Consider the following 13,513-nt stretch of genomic DNA (forward strand, 5'->3'; position numbering starts at 1 on the left):
ATATTACTATTTTATTAGTGGGATTTGAAGTCATTATTATGTAGCTTTCACATCACACTTTTAAAACGGTATATTGCCGTTTTTTTGCCTTTTAAAACGTTTAAGGCTGCAGTGTGAAAGTGTCATAGTTGAAATACCATTTAAAGTTAACTGGTATTTCAACACGTTTAAAAAGCAGAGTCCTACCCGTTTTAAAGCCAATTCAGAGCCGTTTTTTGTGCTGTCTGAATGGCACTGAAATGGTATTTAGTAAAAAATAAAGGTTAGAGCACTGTGATAGGCTGTCCCTTGTCTTGTGTCCCTTCCCTGAACCAGGAAATAAGCTGTGGGTAGAAACGTGTTCAGAGGTTAAACGGCTTGACTGGTGATGTGAATGGTACTTAAACGGTATTTTTAAATGGTAATCTGCTGCAATATGAACACTAGACCCGTTTAAAATACCATTTAAAATTACAGTTTTTCAAAACGTTTCAAAATGTTTTATGTGATGTGAAAGCTACATTAGTCTTAACATCAAACAGTGATGAAAATAAAGACATAAAAAAACATAAAATAGAGCTTTTGTTTTTTTGCAGTATGTCTGAGAGCAATGTTTGTGCGTTAGAACGATATGAAACAATGATAAGAACATACAGTATTTCATGCTTGGAGTCAAAGAATTTATGTGCTATGATCTTCGTGACATTTAGAATTTAGAGCACAACACAGCAAAGGAGACCTTTCCATGAAATGATTAGCCTCGTGGATTCAGTACGGTAAGATCATATATACTTCAGGATAAAGGCAAGCTTGCAATAGTGTTATTTTTCCATTTAAGAGAAATTGACATGGAACAGAGGGACAGATATATTTTTCATGTGCAATTGTAAGAAATAGTAAGATTGATCATAGAAACTGTAATGAGCCCCATCAGTGGATGCATAGTACTGTAGCAAAGAAAAACAAATGTATTTTCCAAGAATTATGTGCATATACTGTATAAGGGGAATAGAAATGAACAACAGAGAAAATAATAATAGTAATGGAAGCTGCTTGCCACGCCGATTAACAGTATTTGGAATATTTCTGACCTGTCTAGGTCAAAAGGTGGAATATTGGTTAAACATAGGTTGGGGCAGAGATAATGAGTGATGGTAACAGCAACCTTCTGTCAATCATCTATCATATTAAGGATTGAACAAGTTATCTTATTTTGTGCTAGCTAGATGTCAAGTTGGCAAATTTGGAAGGGAAAGAATAGATAGGGCAAAAGGAAGGTCAAAATGTTTCTAATCTGCAATTTGAAAAGCATGTGAAAGCCACAGGGCAGATAACTGCAGGAGAATCACTTATGTATTCCCTCTAAATGCATCAACAATTTATATATAACAACAAAATATGTCTGATTTCTGAAATGTTATATCAGAGTTGGATTTTGGAACAAGACTCTAGGGAGTTTATTTAAGAAGAGTTATGTTGTTAAATCTGACACTCCTGAGTGTGTTTAAGCTGCAATTTTAAAAGGGCAATGTGCTCTAGCTGTAGTAAAGGCATTGCCCCTTTAATTATCAGACATAAACATGCTCAGAAGAGCTAGGTTTAACTTAATAAATAAACCACTAAGAGATAAAAAAAAAATGGTGCTTATTTCGTAGGTCCTGTACTTGTCACAGTCCAAGTGTTTTCCTGGCTGCTGGTGTGACACCTTAAAACATGTGGGGCGAAATGTAATAGGGTGCGATTTTTTTCGTAAGAAAAGAATCGCACCAAATCGCACCTTTAAAAATCGCGTTTTTTGCCGCGATTTCGCATATGTAATGAGATGCGAATTTGCGGCAAAAAAGTGCGATATGGTGCAATTTCGGGCGATTTTTAAGTCCTGAAAATGTGCGATTTTCAGTCATGAAAATCGGCACATTTTCAGTACTGTGCGGTGTGAGCCGTCCTTCTCGGCTCCTGATTGGCCGCTAGGCGGCCAATAGAATCATCCGGAGGAAAGGCGCGGAAGATGAAACATCTCTGCGCCTCTCCAGTCCGTGAGCGGGTACCAGCCGGGAGCAGCGCGTCTGCCGGAGAAGATGCCGAGGTCGTCGCCGGGGACCAGGTGAGTAGGATTTCCTTCCTTAGGTACCCCTTTTGGACTACTTCGGATCCTGGAGCCCCGGACCCCGGACCAGCCACAGAACCAGGACTAAGGCCCCGGAACCGGACTCTTCAGCCCTGGAGCCCCGGACCCCGGACCAGCCCCGGAACCAGGACCAAGGCCCCGGAACCGGACTCTTCAGCTCTGGAGCCCCGGACCCCGGACCAGCCCCGGATCCAGGACCAAGGCCCCGGAACTGGACTCTTCAGCCCTGGAGCCCCGGACCCAGGATCCAGGGACCGACCTACGGGCTCAAGGTAGGTAAGTATCAGTATGTGTGTGTTATGTATGTATTAAACTTTTATTTTTCAGGGTGTCAGTGTGTTTTATTTAACTATTTTTTGTACTGTGGAACTACAGGTGCCAGTGGGCCCTTTAATGGCACGCATGCTGGGACTTGTGGTTTTTTAAGTCCCAGCATGCGGGGTAGGCTTGCTGGGACTCATAGTTCTACAGTAGAAGACAATAGTTTTTATTCTTTTTTTGACACTTTTCATCAGCCCGATGCCCACCGCCCAGGGGCATCGGGGACAGCCCCGGACTTTCACCATGGGCTGGTAAGTCCTGGAGGGGGGGACCCCTTCATTGGGGGGGTCCCCACTTCCCCAGGACCCCTGCCCATGCTGACCAGCCACGGAGATAATGCTTTGGCCGCGGGACCTTATATAATAAGTGTCCCCCGGCTGTGGCATTACCCTGCTGGCTGGTTGGGTCTGGTGCTGGTTCTTAAAATACGGGGAACCCCTAGTCATTTTGTCCCCCGTATTTTGGGAACCAGCGCTGGACCTTGAGCCCGGTGCTGGTTTCATTAAATCAAGGGAACCCCTATTTGTTTGTCCCTCTGATTTTATGATACCAGCACCGGCTTTTTGAGCCCGTGGCTGGTTATGCTTAGGAGGGGATCTCAATGATCTGTGCATGTTTCTGATAAAATCGCCAGTCAGAACCTGGTCTATTTTTTTTTGCGATTTTTAGTAACCTTTACTAAAAATCGCAACCCATTAAATATGCAAGTTCTATACTTTTTAATGGGAAAACATCTGGATGCGATTTTTAGTCTAACTAAAAATTGCACCTTTAAAAAATGTGATTTTTGCCGCAAATCGCACCCTATAAAATATGCGATTTTTGGGAAATGCCCGAAAACGGCATATTTTGCGGAAAAAAACGCAAAAAAAACACGCACCCTATTACATTTCGCCCGTGGTTTCTTAACAAAAGAGTAATCTTGTAGCTACATTAATATATCTTATGTATAAGATGATTGAGGTATCATATTCAACTTTAATAGTCCCCTTCACAGGTGATGGCTACAGGTTTGTGCTGCTTGTGGAGCAGAGATACAGTACTTAAGAGATGTAACCCCTCATGGAAGTGGATTGGAATAGTCCACTGATTTATAATTATACTAAGTGTATGGCACAAGACTGTGGACCGACTTATAGTTGCCTTAAACAAAAGGAGAGAACTACTTAGCCAGCCCTGGAGAATAAACGCTTGTGAGCCGCATCACCACTCTGCAGAGGGATCCGTTTGGACAGCTATGAGTAGGGAAACTGTAACAAAATGACAGTTGAACCTTATGGAGGCTGTCTAAAGGAGCTGCTGCAAGAGCCCTTAAGTAGAAGCTGAAGAGAGAAGCCCTTAAGTAGAAACTGACGATTGTGGCCGCTGGGATTGCAAGGACCTCCGGTGATCATGTCATGATCAGTCAGCCAGCAGCACCGATCCACTGTAAGGTGTGAGCCTGCCAGCAGCAGGGTGGTCCTGGAGGGGCGGTCACTAGAGAGAAGGACAGACTGAGATAGCCAGGAGACGCGGCCTGCACAAGGGAAGACAGTAACAGGCGGGTAATGCTTACAAGTCTCTTACATCACTGACTATAAAATGAGCTAGTTAAGAGATGTATCCATTCTGTGAGGGCAGCAGTGGAAGAGGTACCTGCTGGTGAGTAAAGGGCTTTACACAAGCAGAGAGTGAGTCACATTGGAAAATGAGAATATATAGGTGAACTGAAGTTACAAGTTACAAGAACTGAGTGATCACACAGAGCCCTTCAGTATTAGTAGGAAGACATATTGGCTGAACACAGTCAGGGGTATTAAAGGAGTTGACATTTAGACAGACAGACAGACTATAAAATCCTCTCCCAGCATCTGTCTAATTTATATAGTCACGATACTTCAAAGAAGCAGCCTAAAGGATTGGCAAAGATTATTCGATTTATTTACTATTTATTTAAGAAGTGATTTAACTTTATTTATAACACTTACCTGCAGCTTTAAGACTGTATTCAGTGAAAACGGAACATTTGAATCCTGTAAAATAAAGTGAGGGACAAGTTGAACCCTCTGACAACGACTGAAGGAAAATTAGTTAAAACAGTGAATCTATTGAGATAGAAGTGACTAATCTGCAACAATAATACACCCATAAAGTGTTGCAAAGTAGCAGAAGGCATTACATCTAGATTCAATTGTTGCAACCTTATAGGAAGGAGCTAATTACAGGAATTTGACTATTAAATCCCAGGCAAGGAACTGCTGTGAGATAGTTTATTGAGAAGAGAAGTTACAGATGGGGCCGGGCTCATCTTTGCTGGCAAATCGCCAGAACGTCACCACTGGCGATTCGCCAGCAGCCCGGCTCGCCATCTGACTGAGAAGCGCGTGCGTCTCACGCGCACGCGCGTCTCAGTGTCCGTGCGCCGGGGCAACGGGACCCTGTCCATCTCCGCTTCAGGGAGACGGACAGGGTTAGGGGGGGTGTGGGGAGGCGGTGGGGACTCCGGGTGACCGCCGACAAGCCGGCGGGGACCCGGGGGAAGCCATCGGAAGGGACGCGCATGCATCTCGTGCGCGCGCGTCCCCTTTCGCAAATACAGATGGCGGGTGGCGGGGGATGGCGGATGGAGTCGCCATCCTCTGCAAAGAAGAGCCCGGCTCCATCTGTAGAAATTCTCTGTGCACAAAGTAGCTGCAGACATTTGGGGCTAAATTACACAAGTTAAACAAAAGGCTGTATACTAAGATAGTGGGTTATATTGTAAAAGTTGTATTACGATAATCAGTTTTGGGTGATAATACTGTTTCTTAATGTTGTAATTATTCATGGTTTTGATGGTTGAGGATTTCACCATTTGCTTTTAGCAGAATCTAGGGGAGCTCCGAAAATATTGAATATTTTCATTGCTGATAAATACAAATTCATAGCATATTCTGTGAAATTGATTTGGTATTGAAAAACGTGGAAGACGTAAAGGGGGAAATTTACAAAGGAAATTTGTAAAAAAATAGGTGTATTTGTATTTAGAAATACACTTATTTTTGACATTTACTATCCCGAAAATACGGCAATTCGTATTCGTATTGATGTGCTATCAATACGAATACGAATTGCCGTATTTTCGGGATAGTAAATGTCAAAAATAAGTGTATTTCTAAATACAAATACACCTATTTTTTACAAATTTCCTTTAGTAAATTTCCCCCAAAATGTGGAATACTTTCAAATGTTAAAATAAACACACGTTTTGCCAAGATCGGCCTAATACTTACCTATACCTGGGGAATCCAGGAGAAGTTTTATCCAAGGGGATTTAACCTGTAAAGAAGAAGGTAAAGGAATATAAATACTAAAAACAATTCCATGTATAACACTGGTGCTTCCAAGTATTTAAGCCTTGTTTGGAATCTCCAACCTGGCAAACCGGGGATAACCTTTCAGTAACGATGTCCTTTGGATTAACGCATTTTCACACCTTTCTCAATCAATCAGCAGCTGCCTCAGAATCCTAGATTACTGAGCTTTTTGACTATATTAATGGTTGAAATCATCTGCGTGGATTCTACAACCTCATTTGAACCATGATGGCTAACAAATAGAAGACTTTGCTTAATAAAATAATTCCTGTGGCATATTGTGTGATACCAGTATAAAGATGTACTAGTAGTAAACCGGTATGGGTCATAGGGTCGACAGCACTAAGGTCGACATGCGTTGGGTCCACCACTGATGGTCAACATGAGCCAAGGTCGACACATGGGAAAGTCAACGTGGGTTTTTTTTTTCACTTTTTTTGACCCAAAACACTGAAAAATGCACCATGTCCCCTCACATGGACACTTTATTCTCCCCCTATGCACAAGTGAATCGTAGGGCTTGAAATACCTCCTGTTGGCACATGTCAGCTCAAAAAAAGTGAAAAACCCATGTCAACCTAAAGTAGAGGTAAGCAAGCCGTGAGGAAACCAAAAGCTCACAGAAGACTGAGGAGAGTCACTGCCTGGAAAGAGTACCAGAGAAACCATGATAAATTAAACTTGTCCACTGTATTATTCTGGAGACTATTGATGTACTCCTAGATACAAACCAAATTCTGTTCAGGAGTTCTGGACAAGATGGAGTGTCCAGCTTCTTCCTGTTACAAGCTAGTTGATATTTAGCAGCACAGGAGATATAAAGGATCAATGTATTAGTGTGTTTGGGTGTTTGGCCAACTAAGGCACACAGCAGAAGATTTGCATAGAGGGGAAGGTAGGGCTACAATTGCTGATATAAGGAAGCAGACCATATTCAAGGATGTAATAATATTTGGGAAAGACCATCAGGTACAAAGAACTGTGCCAAGTTTACTGCAATGCTTCCAACACATGTCAGAGGAGATAGGATACATCTGATGATGGTGTTCTGGGACCAAGTACCATCTTGTATGAACTTCATATGAGTTTTCATTGATTACCACACAGAAGATGGTATTCTCTACAGCTTCAGTTCTTGATCAACCAGACATGTCCCTTCTATTGTTTTTAAAGGTCAATAGCTCTAAAGGGAGTAGAAGATGAGCTATCCCAAAATTCCACTGATCACTAACTCCATTTGCGAGGCTACTTTTTAAAAAAATTATCCAGTTCAGAGAAAAACAGTATAGAAGATAAGAAATTATTGGTCTTTATTATTGGTGGAGGAATAAAAATATCATCTTCAAGAAGTCAAGTTTTTTGTAACTACCTTAACGTACCACAAACAAGTTTTATAGCTCCAATGTTTTAACCCGGTACACTGTTCTCTCTTTTTCTCTCATTATAATTAGATTGTAACATTCTATTCAGGAATAAGAACTGCAAAGCCAATACCCTCTATTGAGTATCCACCCTGTCTGTCCAGTTTCCAATGCCTTGACCCATTTTGGGCCTTGCAAGCATCTGCTACTTTAAAATCCAAACTTCATCCAGGAAAACCTAGTGTTGCTTCTAAACTTTGTGACAAATTACTTTCTTGGACTAACCCTTGCAGATTTACTGGTTACGCAAGAGAAAGGAAAACTCTGAAGCTATTACAGCAAGATATCTGTTTAAGGACATTACAGACCTTCCAAAATCCAGAACCATTGGTACCAACTTGGTAATAATAGACCTGATTCCAAAACTGTTCATTTTGTTTCACTGGCTAGTCTCTCTCAGCACTTACAGCAAAGTTGCTGTTAAGAAGAACTTCTGGCTTCATGGCTGCCCCCAAATAAATCATATTGGATTATATGGTTCAACTCCTAGCCTTGTTTTGGAGAGCTCTCTGCACAGTAAGGATTGGCATAACTTTTTCTCTGGATCCTATTTACACTATTCTTACATAGTCCAACACTGGTTATAACTGATCATTAGGATAAAAAATAGCAGTAATACAAACCATACCAAGAGCCAGCCTATTAAACACATTGCTGAACAAACTGCTTAAGAGAATGACAATTAGAATAAATAACTGAAACATAAATTTCAGAAACAAAAGAGTTTATAAATTGTAAACCAGTAATGCTAAATTCAGAACTGCCCAAGTGAACAACGAAATTAGTATGTTGAGGTCATAATAGCAATTTAGAGTGCTGTGGATATCGAATGATACAGGCAGCATAATATAATAAGTGCATTGAAAACTCTGCTGCTGACAGGGCAGAGCAATACTGTTATCAGAACACTGAGTATTGTACTTAATTTAGAGTTGCACAACTGCATTTGCCTGATGAAGTGAAACATATTATTACCCTGTGCTATGCCCAATTTGCATTTAGTTTCTTACATATGCATCCACTCTCTTTAGAAGCAGATCATTAGAAGTGTAAATTAAACTACAGTATAGTAAGGGTATACAGATGAAAGTTACACAAGCCCCTTAGAAATTCATGATGTCTTGAGTTACACCAATGTGAAAACTAGTTAGCTAGGAGATGTCAATTTTGCACCTGCATCAATAAAGTTCTGTATTTATAAAAAAATATGCAAGCTCATTTACAAGGTGACCTGCCTTAATACACGTAACAATAAATGTATTTACTATTGCAAACAAATAGATGCAATAGTACAGTAGTATTCAGCTCTGCCATAGAAAGGATAAATAATACATTTGGGTTCAGTATGAAAAGATGGACGAATGGTTATGCATATAAATAGTAGCAAGTCATGAAATATTCATACCAAATACAATAACTCATGAGGCTTAGTATCCCTGTAAAATAAAGGTTTTGAAAAGAGATTATTTAAAGTAGATACTATAATAAAGTTAAGTACTGTATTTAGTTTAAAAGGAGATAAATCATGAGGAGACATGAAAGCAATACAAACATATAGTAAGAGGCTCATTGGGGCCGGTTCAGGATTGCTCGTTGCAATCCCAATTTGGCCCCACCCCCAATGGTCAGGGTTTGCGCATGCCGAGGGTGGCAGCAGGGCAACATCCAGCGATTTATGGGTGTCCCCATAAAAACACTGGGGGTTCCCCTGTATGAGCAGGCATGGCGATGCCTGCATGGGGCAGGCAGATGATGTCACGTGACATCAGCGCCCGTCCTGTTTTCGGAAACAAAGTCAGTCTATACTGAATGGTTTCTCTCCAAAGAAATATCAACTAGAACAGGGTTCCTCAAATTATTTTGCTCTGGGACCCCGTCAGACAATAAAATTAAATTACAGGACCCCAACAAGTTACTGCAGAAGGTCATCACATCACATGTGTAGGCAGCAGACAGCACATACATGGCAGCATTAAGCATGGAGGCACTAAATAATGTGATGAGTCTAAAATAACAGACAATTCAACAGATTTTTCTCCTTGAATCACTGACTGATATTAGAAAAGTCATCAGCCTGATGGTCAGCAACATGATGAGAAGGTCGGGATCCACTTTGGGGTCAGGACCCACAGTTTGAGAACCGCTGAACTAGGATAATACAGGGACTGAAGGAAATGAGATCAAGGCCAGAATGAAGTTGTTGGGGGTTCTCATTGCAACTAAATCAAGTAGGCCACTAAAAATATTAAGAATACATTCAAAAAAAATAAGTCATTTGATTCCACTGATATCACAGACCCAGAGGAGTAGCACAGGGCTGTTGCACCCAGAGTACAAGAATGCTACAGTGCCTCCCACCCCACATTCAGCATTCATTAGTTATAATCTGTATAACTAATCTATTACTGTATATAATTAGGGTAATTGTTTCCTAGCACGGCCACCCCGATTTACATCGGGGTGGTCGTGTCGGAAAAATCGGGTCGATCGCATCGCATGCGATTTGGTCGCATGCGATGCGATCGACGCGACCGACCCGATTTTTTGATTGAATGAAATGTAAATCGGGTCCCTGGGACCCGATTTTACATTGGATTCAATGTAAAATATTCCCTAGACCCCCAAATTTAACGACGTAAACCCCACCCCACGATAGACGCCAACCTGAAGCGTGGCGAGCGCAGCGAGCCCGCGAGGGGCGGCGGTGCGCGTCCTCCGACCTTTTCATTCCCCTACTATCCACGTCGGCGTGGAGTTGAGAATAGAATAGTGTGGCGAGCGCAGCGAGCCACTGAGCCCGAAGCGTGGCGAGCGCAGCGAGCCCCGCGAGGGGACGCGTATACCTGTGAAGTTATACGCCTGCGCTCGCCACGCTTCGGGCTCGGTGGCTCGCTGCGCTCGCCACACTATTCTATTCTCAACTCTACGCCGACGTGGATAGTAGGGGAATGAAAAGGTCGGAGGACGCGCACCGCCGCCCCTCGCGGGCTCGCTGTGCTCGCCACGCTTCGGGTTGGCGTCTATCGTGGGGTGACGATGGGGACATCTATAATGTGAAATGGGTCATATTGGCCCATTTCACATTTTTCACATTTTTTTAAAGGTGAGATGGACTTAATCAAGTCCATCTCATCTTGTGCCATTATAATGGCACAAGACCGACGCGATCCTCACGATTTCAATGTTAAAAAATATTTTAACATTGAAGCCTATGGGGAAATCGGGGGCATCGCGTCGGTCGCGTCGGGACCAATGTTAATGGTCCCGACCGACGCGATGCCCCCGATTTTGTACCTTTGCCGGCAAAATGGACCTGATTTCAAAGGAAATCGGGTCCATCGTGTGGATCGTGTACCTTAACTTAAAGGTACACGATCCACAAGATTGTGGCCGTGCTAGGAAACAAGTACCATAATTAGCTATAGACATGACTATAGTCCAATCAGTCATGAATTTGAGGGACCAGATAAGTACACCCTTATGAAGTGATTTGTACTATAGTCAACATTTGCTTTGCACAATAATTCCAGGTTTATGTTATTGTATACCTACAGTGGATCAATCCTTTCATGTATTCATACTTTATGGTTGCATTGAAATGAGAAATGGGAAATTAAAGATATACAGTATTAGTATATGTACTAAGCTTGAAAAGTGATAAAATGGAGAGTGATAAAAGGGGTCTGAGGAGATGGGTATGCAATGAGGGCAAGTTTCTTATTAAGAATCTCCTTGATGGAGAGCATCAAAGAAATTGCAGGTATAGAGAGGGTGGCATGAGGTCTGTGTTTTGTTTCTATACCTAGCATAGCACTTTCAAGATCAACCAAGTGGTAGAATGCCAAGCAACCAGTTGGCTTAAATGAGTGGAACTATAGTACCATAGGAGCATGAGTATCCCTAGGTTTCCATCAGAGGGCCACTGAGCTAAAATATCTTAGCATTTGCGGGGGGGGGGGGGTTGTAGTTCCAAATACATTTACAATTATGTCTGTATTTTGTTTGTAATTAAAACTTTTTTATACGTACTAGTGCTCAGATGCTGCAAGGATACAATAGAAATACAATATGGGTGCGACTATGGGCACTTAACGGGCACCCTATGGCCTAATCTCCCACATCCCATCTGCTTTCTAGTTAAGCATGCTGGATGAGGAGATTTTGCCTTAGATTTGTGGCTCCATACAGAGGTGTTAAATTCTAATCAATTGGTTTAACTTCCTTCTCATGGACCTGGAAATTGTGTAATGTTGCCACAATGGGGGTAGGGTTTAGAGAGAAGACAGCGCTAGTGTCCTGCAGTGAATCCTTTCTATGCTTCTCTTGGAGACAAGACTATAAAAGTTATGCCCCCCATACACGGTCCGTTAATCGGATCCGTTGTGTGCTTAAACAGCACACATCGGATCGGATCGCATGCCTAGTGCATGCAGTGTGCATGCACTGCGATCCGATCCGATGTATAGCTAGTACAAAAAGTATGTGCAGCACATACTTTTTGTACCGTACTATGTGATGCGCGGGAGCGCGCATCGCATAGTACAGAACGGAGCCATACACAAAGGACCGTGTATGGGCTCCTTAAGTATGATATTATGTGACCAAGGAGATGTGCTGGGTCATCTGATAAATGCCAGAATTACTTTATTTCACAATGGCTAAACACCTTATATAGTTTTCCTCAAAGTGTGATATTGTGATATTTCCATAAGATATAGACCTTGTATATCTTGACAAACAGTATATAATAGTAGTCTCCATGACTTTGTATTGTATGTTAAAAGTGGTATATATTTAGTGAATTGTTTACGCATGGTTAGCTAGCAAAGAAAATGAAAAACATAAGGCATTGTACAAGGAAAATTCACTTGTTTTCTCTAAAAACATTGAGCAAACACAATGAATAATATGAGTACATTAGTTTTTAGAATCTATATAATCATTACATTTATACTGGATGCCTATATTTTGGAGTTTGACTAAAATGCATTACCTGAGTTTGTTACAATCTATTATTTTTTTATATCAGACAGAAACTAAAATATTTTAACTGAGGGAAAAAAATGTGCTTAAGTAAATTGCTATGGAGAGCTATTTATGTAAATAATTGTGTTTTAAAGCTGATAGTTAAAAACTTTACAATTAAAGAAGTTTCAATTACTACAATTGCATAAACAGATCTTCAAGAACAACCTTCATACTATATACTATACAGTATATTGGTAAACATATATGTAAGTGCATTTTATTTACACAAACTTAGAAATTGAGGAACTGGGAAGCAGGTTGGTTTGGGAAGTGTTAAGGGCTGAAGTTTTGCCTAAGTTGCCAAGAAACCTTGCACCCAAGGCCTGTGCTAACTGATCAACACAGCAGACATAGTAGGTACAGTAGGTCTCAGCCAGGGTAAGCTCTGCCACTGTCACTGCCAGTTGCTGAAGCCTGCACTGGCAAGGTTGATATGCGCAAAAGGTCAACATAAGGAAAATGTCCACATGTTTTTTACACATTTTGTTGTGTATTAGTGGCAATACTACTGTGGGCATTATGTGTGTAAGCAACACTACGGCTGTGGGCATGATGTATAAGGGGCACTACTACTGTGGGCATTATGTGTATAAGGAGCACAACTACTGTGGACTTTATGTGTGTAAGTGACATTACAGTAAGCATTATGTGTTATAGGCACTGCTAATGTGGGTATTATTTGCAAGAGACACTACTACTGTTGGCACTTTGTATTAAGCAGACCTACTGTGGGCATTATGTGTAATGGGCACTACCACTGTGGGTATTATGCATACAGATGTGATTTGTCTATGTACATTTAAGGGGTTATTCTGATTCACTCGGAAAGGTACAATCACTCTCTAATGGACAAAACCATATGCACTGCAGGTGGGGCTGATGTAACATGTGCAGAGAGAGTTAGATTTGGTTGTTTTATTGTTTATGTGCAGGGTAAATACTGGCTGCTTTATTTTTTCACTGCAATATAGATATCAGTTTGAAGTACACCTCCCCCCCCCCCCCCAGAAAAATCTAACTCTCTCTGCACATGTTACATCAGCCCCACCTGCATTGCATATGGTTTTATCCATTAGAGAGTGATTGTGCCTTTCCAAATCAGAATAACCCCTTTAGCCTCCATTCACATTATACCAGATATGGTCATTGGCTCACCAGCAAGTTGTTACACAGTCATTAGGTCGACACCATTAGTTTGACATGCATTTAAGTTGACATGTGTCTAAGTCAACATGTAGGAAGGTCGACATGGGTTAGGTCGACAATCAAAATGTTCACAAGGGTTTTTTCCACTGTTTTTT

Source organism: Crinia signifera, chromosome 2, assembly GCF_055691185.1.
Source record: "Crinia signifera chromosome 2, ASM5569118v1, whole genome shotgun sequence".
Taxonomy (NCBI): Eukaryota; Metazoa; Chordata; class Amphibia; order Anura; family Myobatrachidae; genus Crinia; species Crinia signifera.